We start from the raw sequence: 8459 nt of genomic DNA on the forward strand, positions 1-8459 counted from the left end.
CATATGTGTATCCTGCAAACCTACACAACTCAAATACATATATAAAATATAAGGGTAAACCTAACTTAAACCCTTTGCCCAAACATCAAAACTCATAGTCACACCGGATCCTCAAGATTGCTTTCAACAATCTTCCCCTTTTTGATGTTTATCAATATATTTAAGTTAGGAAAAATATAATAGCAATCAACCATGTCAAGTCACACTTAGACTTACGTTGTCAAGGTTGCATACTTGGACTTACATCGCTAAGAAAATATGCATCATGCATTGGAACCTATCACAAGGGTCACCCTATACGTAAGCTCTCCATTGAGCTAGGAATTTCACCGTAAAGGTATTTAAGGTTTTCACTTAAACTTTACTTTTGTCCTTTGTCTAATATCAAAAAGCTTCTAACAATATCTTAATTGTTGAAACTTGATCATCCAGACTAGCACTAAACTTGTGTATTTAATCCCAAGGATCTCATACTCCTATACGAGTTGTCCTGGTCAAATCCAATGCTAAAAAATAGTTTCAGACTTGTACCAATCGACTGCCAAAGTTACCAGTCGACTGCCCTTATCGAATTCAACTCACAGAACTATTCTATGTTAGATAAATACTGTTACCAGTTGACTGATATTTGCACCATACTAAACCATAATACATCCTTAGCATTAGTTTATATGGCATCTATATATCAAAAACGAATCTTTATGCCATATGCCCCCAATATCATATTTCTATACATGAACTCAACTCAATTGTATCAATTCCCTTGATTTGAGACTCAAGTCCATCTCCAAACCACTTTAGCACATTTCATAACCCATCTAGAATCCTAAGCAAGGTCCACTTGAGATCCATTGGCCATGGGTCCACTTTTGACTCTTTGAGCTCCCCTTAGAGCTCTTAACCTTAGCCACCACCCTAAGTGACTCATCTATTGTGGCTAAACCATAATGATATCCCTTAGAAGATTTCCTTATCTTCTTAACCTTGGACATTTCATCCTTGCCATAATCATATGCAACCCTAGCATATTTTTTTTCTCATTGACCTTGAATGACTCTCCCTTGTCATTATCATTTATCACCCTAGCATATGATCTCTTTTTGACCTTGAAGGAACAACTAGATCGGTATCCCAAATCTAATATATCATTGTTAGATTTTTGACTACTCAAAATCATACCTAATCCTTTATATCCAACATTGAATCCCTCTAGGGTTTTCTCCAAATTATAATGCTTTACCTTCAAAGCTTGATTCTCCTTTTCTAGATTCCTAATTCTAGACTCTTATCATCCACCTTGGACATTCCTAGACCTACCCATCTTTCTAGGCATATGTCTTCCCTTCTTTGGATTTTTGCATAAGTTCTCCATTACCTTCTTCTCCTTAGGTAATGAGAATCTAACTTATTTAGATCTATCTTACATAGGTACCTTAGGGTTAATTCTAAAATTTACCCTACTTCTATCATGATATCTAAAACTAAAATTGTACATGAGCATACTATTATTAGCAAAATCATTTCTCCTAGCATGTATGGGAAAACAATAATATGAATTACATTTCAAATTAGGGTATACCTCCCTTACCCTTGAAGCTTCTCCTTGTTTTGAGCTTCTCTTCTTCTCTCATTTCTTCAAATGTATTAGCTTCTGGATCTCACTCTTCTTAGGACATTTGGTGTAGTAGTGGTCATTCTCCCCACAAGTGAAGCATACTATACACATTTTCTTCTTTTGGTATCCTTAATTCCTACAACTCATGTTAGTATTTAAAATAACTTAATTGAGTTTAGGAGTTATCTTTTTCTTACCTAATGGGCATCTACTCTTTTAGTATCCCTTCTCATTGCACCTGAAGCAAATAATGTGGTACTTTGACTTCACTTCGGTGGAGGTACTAGATAGGTTGACTCCTTCCAAGACCTATTCTTCATCCATCTTGACTTCTTCTTCAACCTTTGAGGATGTAGACGTTACTTTCTCATCTTCTTTCTCCTCAAAAGTTGAGCACATATCAACTTCCGGTTGCTCCTCCTCCACTTGAGCCACTTTATCCCTTTCTTCAAATATTTCTTCTTCTTGTATAGGCTTAGGTTCTTCACCTAGAACCATCTTTACCTTGCTCCACAAATCATGGGCATTCTCATATTTACATACATGACTCAAAACATCATTAGATAAAATATTGATTAAAATTGATATTACCTTTGAATTTTACTTTGATCGTGAGGCTTGCTCTTCCATCCAATAACGATTTACCCTAGTGGTCGGTGAAAACTTTTCGTAGGGTCAGGCCAATCACTCCAAGAATTAGTTGGTTCAATGAGCATGTAAAATATCAAAAAATTGCGAATAACGATAAGGAAATTTTCTGAAATTTTTAGAAATTTTCTGATAATTTTTCAGAGCTTGTATGGACGAGTTCATGGGGATAAAAACGGAGCCCGGGAAAGCTTGTTTAGGCTACCCAATTTAAGCAAGGAAAAGTCTGATTTTTTTTCTTTTTTTTTTCTTTTTCTTTATTTTTCTTTTTCTCCTCCTCTCCCGTCGTCGTACCCCAAATCCCCCGCACCTTCTCTTTTCTTCCCCACCGGACCCAAGCCCTAACTGCGACGGTTTCCTTTCCCCTCGCAATGTAAGTCGTGGCCGAGGGTTGCATCTCCTTCTTCTTTCCCCAGCTGATCCTCTCTTCCTCTTCTCGCGTCCTTCTTTATCTTCAATCCACTGTCGGCCAAACTTCGTCCGATTGTCCTCTGCGCCGCTGTCGCCATTCACCGGATCACACTGCCACTGTGAGCCGAGCCCTTCCTCCGATCACCGAGCAGAGCCCCCTTCCCTCTACCCTAGCGTCGTCCACCTACCTCTCATCATTGCCAGATGACGCCACCCAGCCCTGACGCCATCGCCGGTTGCCTTTCCCCGTCGCCTTGTCGCCACCCCAGTCGGAGGTGACTATGTAACGCCCGCCCCTCCTGCTAGTAGGGCGGGGTTACTTACTTAGCTATTATTCTTTTTGCGGAAACATACATGCATATTAAAATTTCTTTCAAAAGTAAAACAGTAGAAATATCATGAAGTCATGCGGGACAATAACATAATAAACTTAGTTCATGTCAACATAACAAAATAACATAAGCAGGTCTTTTATTTGTCTTAGCCGAGCCACCACCACACACATCTCCTTGCCTCTCCTGCAGCTCCCCTAGTTCATCCATTCTTTGCCTTTATCTGCGGTATAAGGAAAGTAAGCTATAAGCACACAAGCTTAGTAAGATCCTTTCCTACTCACAAAAACCATATATCAAAGCATAAACACATAAGCATATAACCATGGAAATATGATCATCTAACATCATATTGTGAATACATAGCATCATAACATATCATCTCATAAAGAACATCATGTTATATCATATCATAAATCATCATGTCATATAAATCATAAGGGCATAGCATGTCATATCATAAATCATATCATATCATCTCATAAAGAACATCATGCTATATCATATCATAAATCATCATGTCATATAAATCATAAGGGCATAGCATGTGATATCATAAATCATATCATGCAAGATGTCTTTTTAAAACATGTGTCATGTCATATGCAAGATGTCTTAAAACATATCATATAGTACTTGAACATAATATCATCATAAGGGCCCGGCTTGTACCACATACATACATAAATGCGCAATCCCTAGGACAGGGTAGCTAGCCCCGAACCTACTAGGGATCTAGGTCCGTACTACGACCGTCGACCTAGGGGCGTACTAAGGAGCCCATCCCTTTACTAGACCCGTTCATAGTCCGTCGGCCTAGGGGCGCTTATAGAGCCCACCCTTGGTACAAGCCATACAAAGTAAAATAGCATATCATGGTTCATGTCATAACATAGCATATCATATCTTATCATATCATGAAGAGTGCTCTTAGTCCCCAAGGGGAAGCAACTCTTAGGCCTTCACTTATCATGTCATAAAGAGTGCTCTTAATCCCAACAAAAAGGGAAGCAACTCTTAGGCCTTTGCTTATCATATCATAAAGTATGCATATTTGGGCACATAGCACATCATAAGAGACATTATTATGCATGGATCATAAGCATACATAAATGAACATATTATTTGTCATATCATAAAGCATGCATACTTGAGCACATAACACATCATAAGAGACATTATCAAGCATGGTTCATAGGTATACATAAATGAACACATCACCTATCATACAAAAGACATAATCATGCATGGAATCATTAAATAACATCTCTTAATTCATAACGTAGCATGTGAGGCACATCTAGGCTCCTAAACCCATTATGGCCGAAAGTTCAAGAGTATGAACTTAAACTCTAAACAACATACAAGCATAAGAAAACTCATGTTAACTTCATATCATATCATAAGGAAAGTCATAAGCATGTTAATCCAATTTTAAAGCTTTCCTAGGTCTTGATCCTTATCATGGCCGAAAGTTCATGAAGAAGGAAAATAGGCTACAAACAACATACAAGCATGAATATTAAGCTAACTTCATATTATATCATAAGGGGATCCATGAGCATGCTAGATTAAATTTTAAGCTCCCTTGAACCCTAGAAGTGTTCATGGCTGAAACTTTATAAGGAAGAAAATCAAGCTCTAAACAACATTCAAGCATAAATATCTAGCTAAATTCATATCATATCATAAGAAGATTCATGAGCATGCTAGGTTAAATTTTTAGCTTCCTTGAACCCTAAAATGGATCATGGCCGAAAGTCTCATGAAGAGGAAAATCAAGCTCTAACAACATACAAGCATAAATATCTAGCTAAATTCATATCATATCATAAGGAGATTCATGAGCATGCTAGATTAAATTTTAAGCTTCCTTGAACCCTAGAAATGTTCATGGCCGAAACTTTATAAGGAAGAAAATCAAGCTCTAAACAACATGCAAGCATAAATATCTAGCTAAATTCATATCATATCATAAGAAGATTCATGAGCATGCTAGGTTAAAATTTTAGCTTCCTTAAACCCTAAAATGGATCATGGCCGAAAGTCTCATGAAGAGGAAAATCAAGCTCTAACAACATACAAGCATAAATATCTAGCTAAATTCATATCATATCATAAGGAGATTCATGAGCATGCTAGGTTAAATATTTAGCTTTTCCTAACTCAACATGTGGTATTGTCAAACATCAAAAAGGGGGAGATTGTTGGTGCAATATCCGTCAGGTCAAGGTTGACCTAGTTGACCAAGCTTGAGTCTTGGTCATGGTTTCGATGTTTGACAATACAAGTAGACACATGGACAATGTAGGTGCAGTTGTCTATGTGGGAAGAGTCTGATCAGGGACTGATCAGTGTGGATGAAGAAGAGTCAAGTAGGTCAAAGTTGACTGGATACTTGACGAGGAAAGTCCTAGTGAGTGAAGCTAGGTGAAAGTCCTGGTGAGTGAAGCCAGGCAGTTGGAAAATTCTAGTGAGTGAAGCTAGGCAGTATGAAAGTCCTAGTGAGTGAAGCTAGGCAGTATGAAAGTCCTGGTGAGTGAAGCCAGGCAGAAGAGAAAGTCCTAGTGAGTGAAGCTAGGGAGTATGAAAGTCTTGGTGAGTGAAGCCAGGCAAGGGAAATCCAGATGGGTCAAGGTTGACCAGACATTTGGTGAAAAGTCCAAGTAGGTCAAAGGGATTGATCGGATACTTGGCACAAGGAAGAAAAGACCAAGTAGGTCAAAGGGATTGATCGGATACTTGGCAAGAAGAAAAAAGTCCAAGTGGGTTAAAGAGATTGACCGGACACTTGGTGAGAGAGTCCTAGCTGGTCAAGGGTGACCGGATGCTAGGTTTTATGTACCAACAAGTCATGGTTGACCGGATGTTGGTTTGGGAGGCTTGGAACTTGGCTTTGGGTAAAAACCAAGAGCTGGATCAATCAGTGGATTGATCAGTGGATCGATCAGTGGATCGATCAGTGGATCGATCAGTGGATCGATCAGTGGATCGATCAGTGGATCGATCCAGGCTTTTCCCAGCGAACAGAAAGCCTCTGGATCGATCAGTGGATCGATCCAGGCCTCCAGATCGATCAGTGGATCGATCCAGGCTTATCCCAGTGAACAGAAAGCCTCCGGATCGATCAATGGATCGATCCAGAGGTCTCAATCGATCAGTGGATCGATTGGGACGCTGCTGCTTCGCCCGATAAGTGCTGGATCGATCCGTGGATCGATCCAAAGCCTCCCCAATCGATTGAGAGCAATCCAATCGATTGGGATTCGACCGTTGGCGTCGTTTATAGTTGTTGGCGTGCGATTCCTTCAGCAGAACTTCACCGATTCATTTCAGATTCATAACAGCTCCTCCCCAGCACTCTCTAAGCTCCTCACCGCCAGTTCTTGAAGGTTCTTGGAGGTTCTTCCAAGTCAAGAGGCGAGTTGCAACGAGAAGAAGAAGAAGCTAGGGTTTTTACTGCATCTCTTGTAAGCTTTTGCTTATTCTTTACTACCCTTTCTTCTACTTGTATTGAGAGTCTTGTAGGGCTTCTCCGCCTTCGGTAGTTACCGAAAAGGAGTGTTTATTAGTGGAGGTGTGTGTGTGTGTGCGTGGATCCTTGGACTAGTCACCTCTTGTGAGGTGGATACCAAGTAAAATCCTATTGTTAGCATTGTTGTAGTTTGTTTCTTTGTATTCCGCTGCGCATCACTTTGAAGAAACAAGCAACGAAGCACGACGAGCACACGCGAAGCTATTCACCCCCCCCCCTCTAGCTACTTTTCGGTCCTAACACACCTCGCCCTTCATCAATGCCCTGCTATTTCTCAACGTCTGCACATTAGTGCAAATGTAAGAAGCACATCCGGTATCTAATACCCATGATGAAGAAATAGATAGATTGACTTCTATAACATATATACCTGAAGTGGAAGTCTCACTTCTCTTCTTTTTAAGATCTTCCAAGTACACTTTGTAGTTCCTCTTCCAGTGCCCGGTCTGACCGCAGTGGAAGCAGGTAGCATCCTTGGCAACCCCTCCTTTGGGTTTCAGTGTCTTGCCTTTACCCTTAGCTTGGGACTTTCCCTTACCTTTGGGCTTGCCCTTGCCCTTATGTTTCTGAACCATCAGAATAGAGTTGGGCTTAACCTTCTTAAGGTTGAGCTCAGTAGTTCTTAACATGCTAAGCAGCTCAGGCAGTGACTTGTCAATTTCGTTCATGTTGTAATTTAGAACAAATTGACTATAGCTATCAGGCAAGGATTGCAAGATCAGGTCAGTGGCCAGCTCTTGGCCAAGTGGGAATCCCAACCTCTGTAGGTTTTCTATGTACCCAATCATTTTGAGTACATAGGGGCTTACGGGAGTCCCATCTTGCATCTTGCACTGAAACAGTGCCTTAGAGATCTCGAATCTCTCATGCCTCGCTTGTCCTTGATATAGTTGACGAAGATGTTCAACCATATCATAAGCGCTCATCAACTCGTGTTACTTCTGAAGCTCAGAGTTCATGGTCACGAGCATAAGACATGACACATCTAATGCGTCATCTTGATGCTTCTTGTAAGCATCACGATCAGCTCGCGTGGCAGTGGCAGGAGGTGCCTCAGGAATGGGCTGCTCCAGGACGTACAGTTTTCGTTCTTGTGTGAGAACTATTCTCAGGTTCCTGTACCAGTCCAGGAAGTTAGCTCCATTGAACTTGTCCTTATCTAGGACAGAACGCAGGGAGAAGGAGTTCATGTTTGACGACATGGTATTCTACAACAGAAAAATGCAGAAAAATAAATATCATATTCCAATTAATCATCTAATTAGGTATTTAATTAAATGATGCTCCCACTGAATTCTATAATTCAAGTGGGACAAGATCCACATCATACTACGTCTTGAGTTAGCTTTGGTTAAATCGCCCAAGACTTGGTATGATCGGTAGGTAACTAATTACCAATTACATCTCTATGCAACTCTTATTTATAGGATCAAGATCCGCATGTATATTAAAACTTGAGTTAGCTTTGGCTAAATCGCCCAAGAGTTAATATAAATGTGATTTTGACCTATCTACCAACCATTGGCAAATGCCTATAGTTAAACTCAATCCAATTGAGTTAACTAGTTACTCAATCTAATTGAGTTGTACTCACCCATGCATTGATAGGCGGGACCAAGATTGTCCCTCCGCACCCTACCAAGATAATATGCATTGCTTTGCTTTGGCAGATTCAACAACAACATGTGATCGAGGTAGTGATAGGTATCACGGCATGGTAGGCATTTCGAGTTGACGCGATTGAGATCTAATCTAATCGACGATGTGTATCATATACTCGATTTAGATCTAGTCTAATCGTGGAGGTGCATCATGTGCGTGATTTAGATCTAATCTAATCGTTAAGGTACTAATTAATTACTAATCTAGCATGCATCATATACACACACACAAGCAATTAATTAAATTTTTTTGTGAT

Source organism: Zingiber officinale, chromosome 5B (assembly GCF_018446385.1).
Source record: "Zingiber officinale cultivar Zhangliang chromosome 5B, Zo_v1.1, whole genome shotgun sequence".
NCBI classification, from domain to species: domain Eukaryota; kingdom Viridiplantae; phylum Streptophyta; class Magnoliopsida; order Zingiberales; family Zingiberaceae; genus Zingiber; species Zingiber officinale.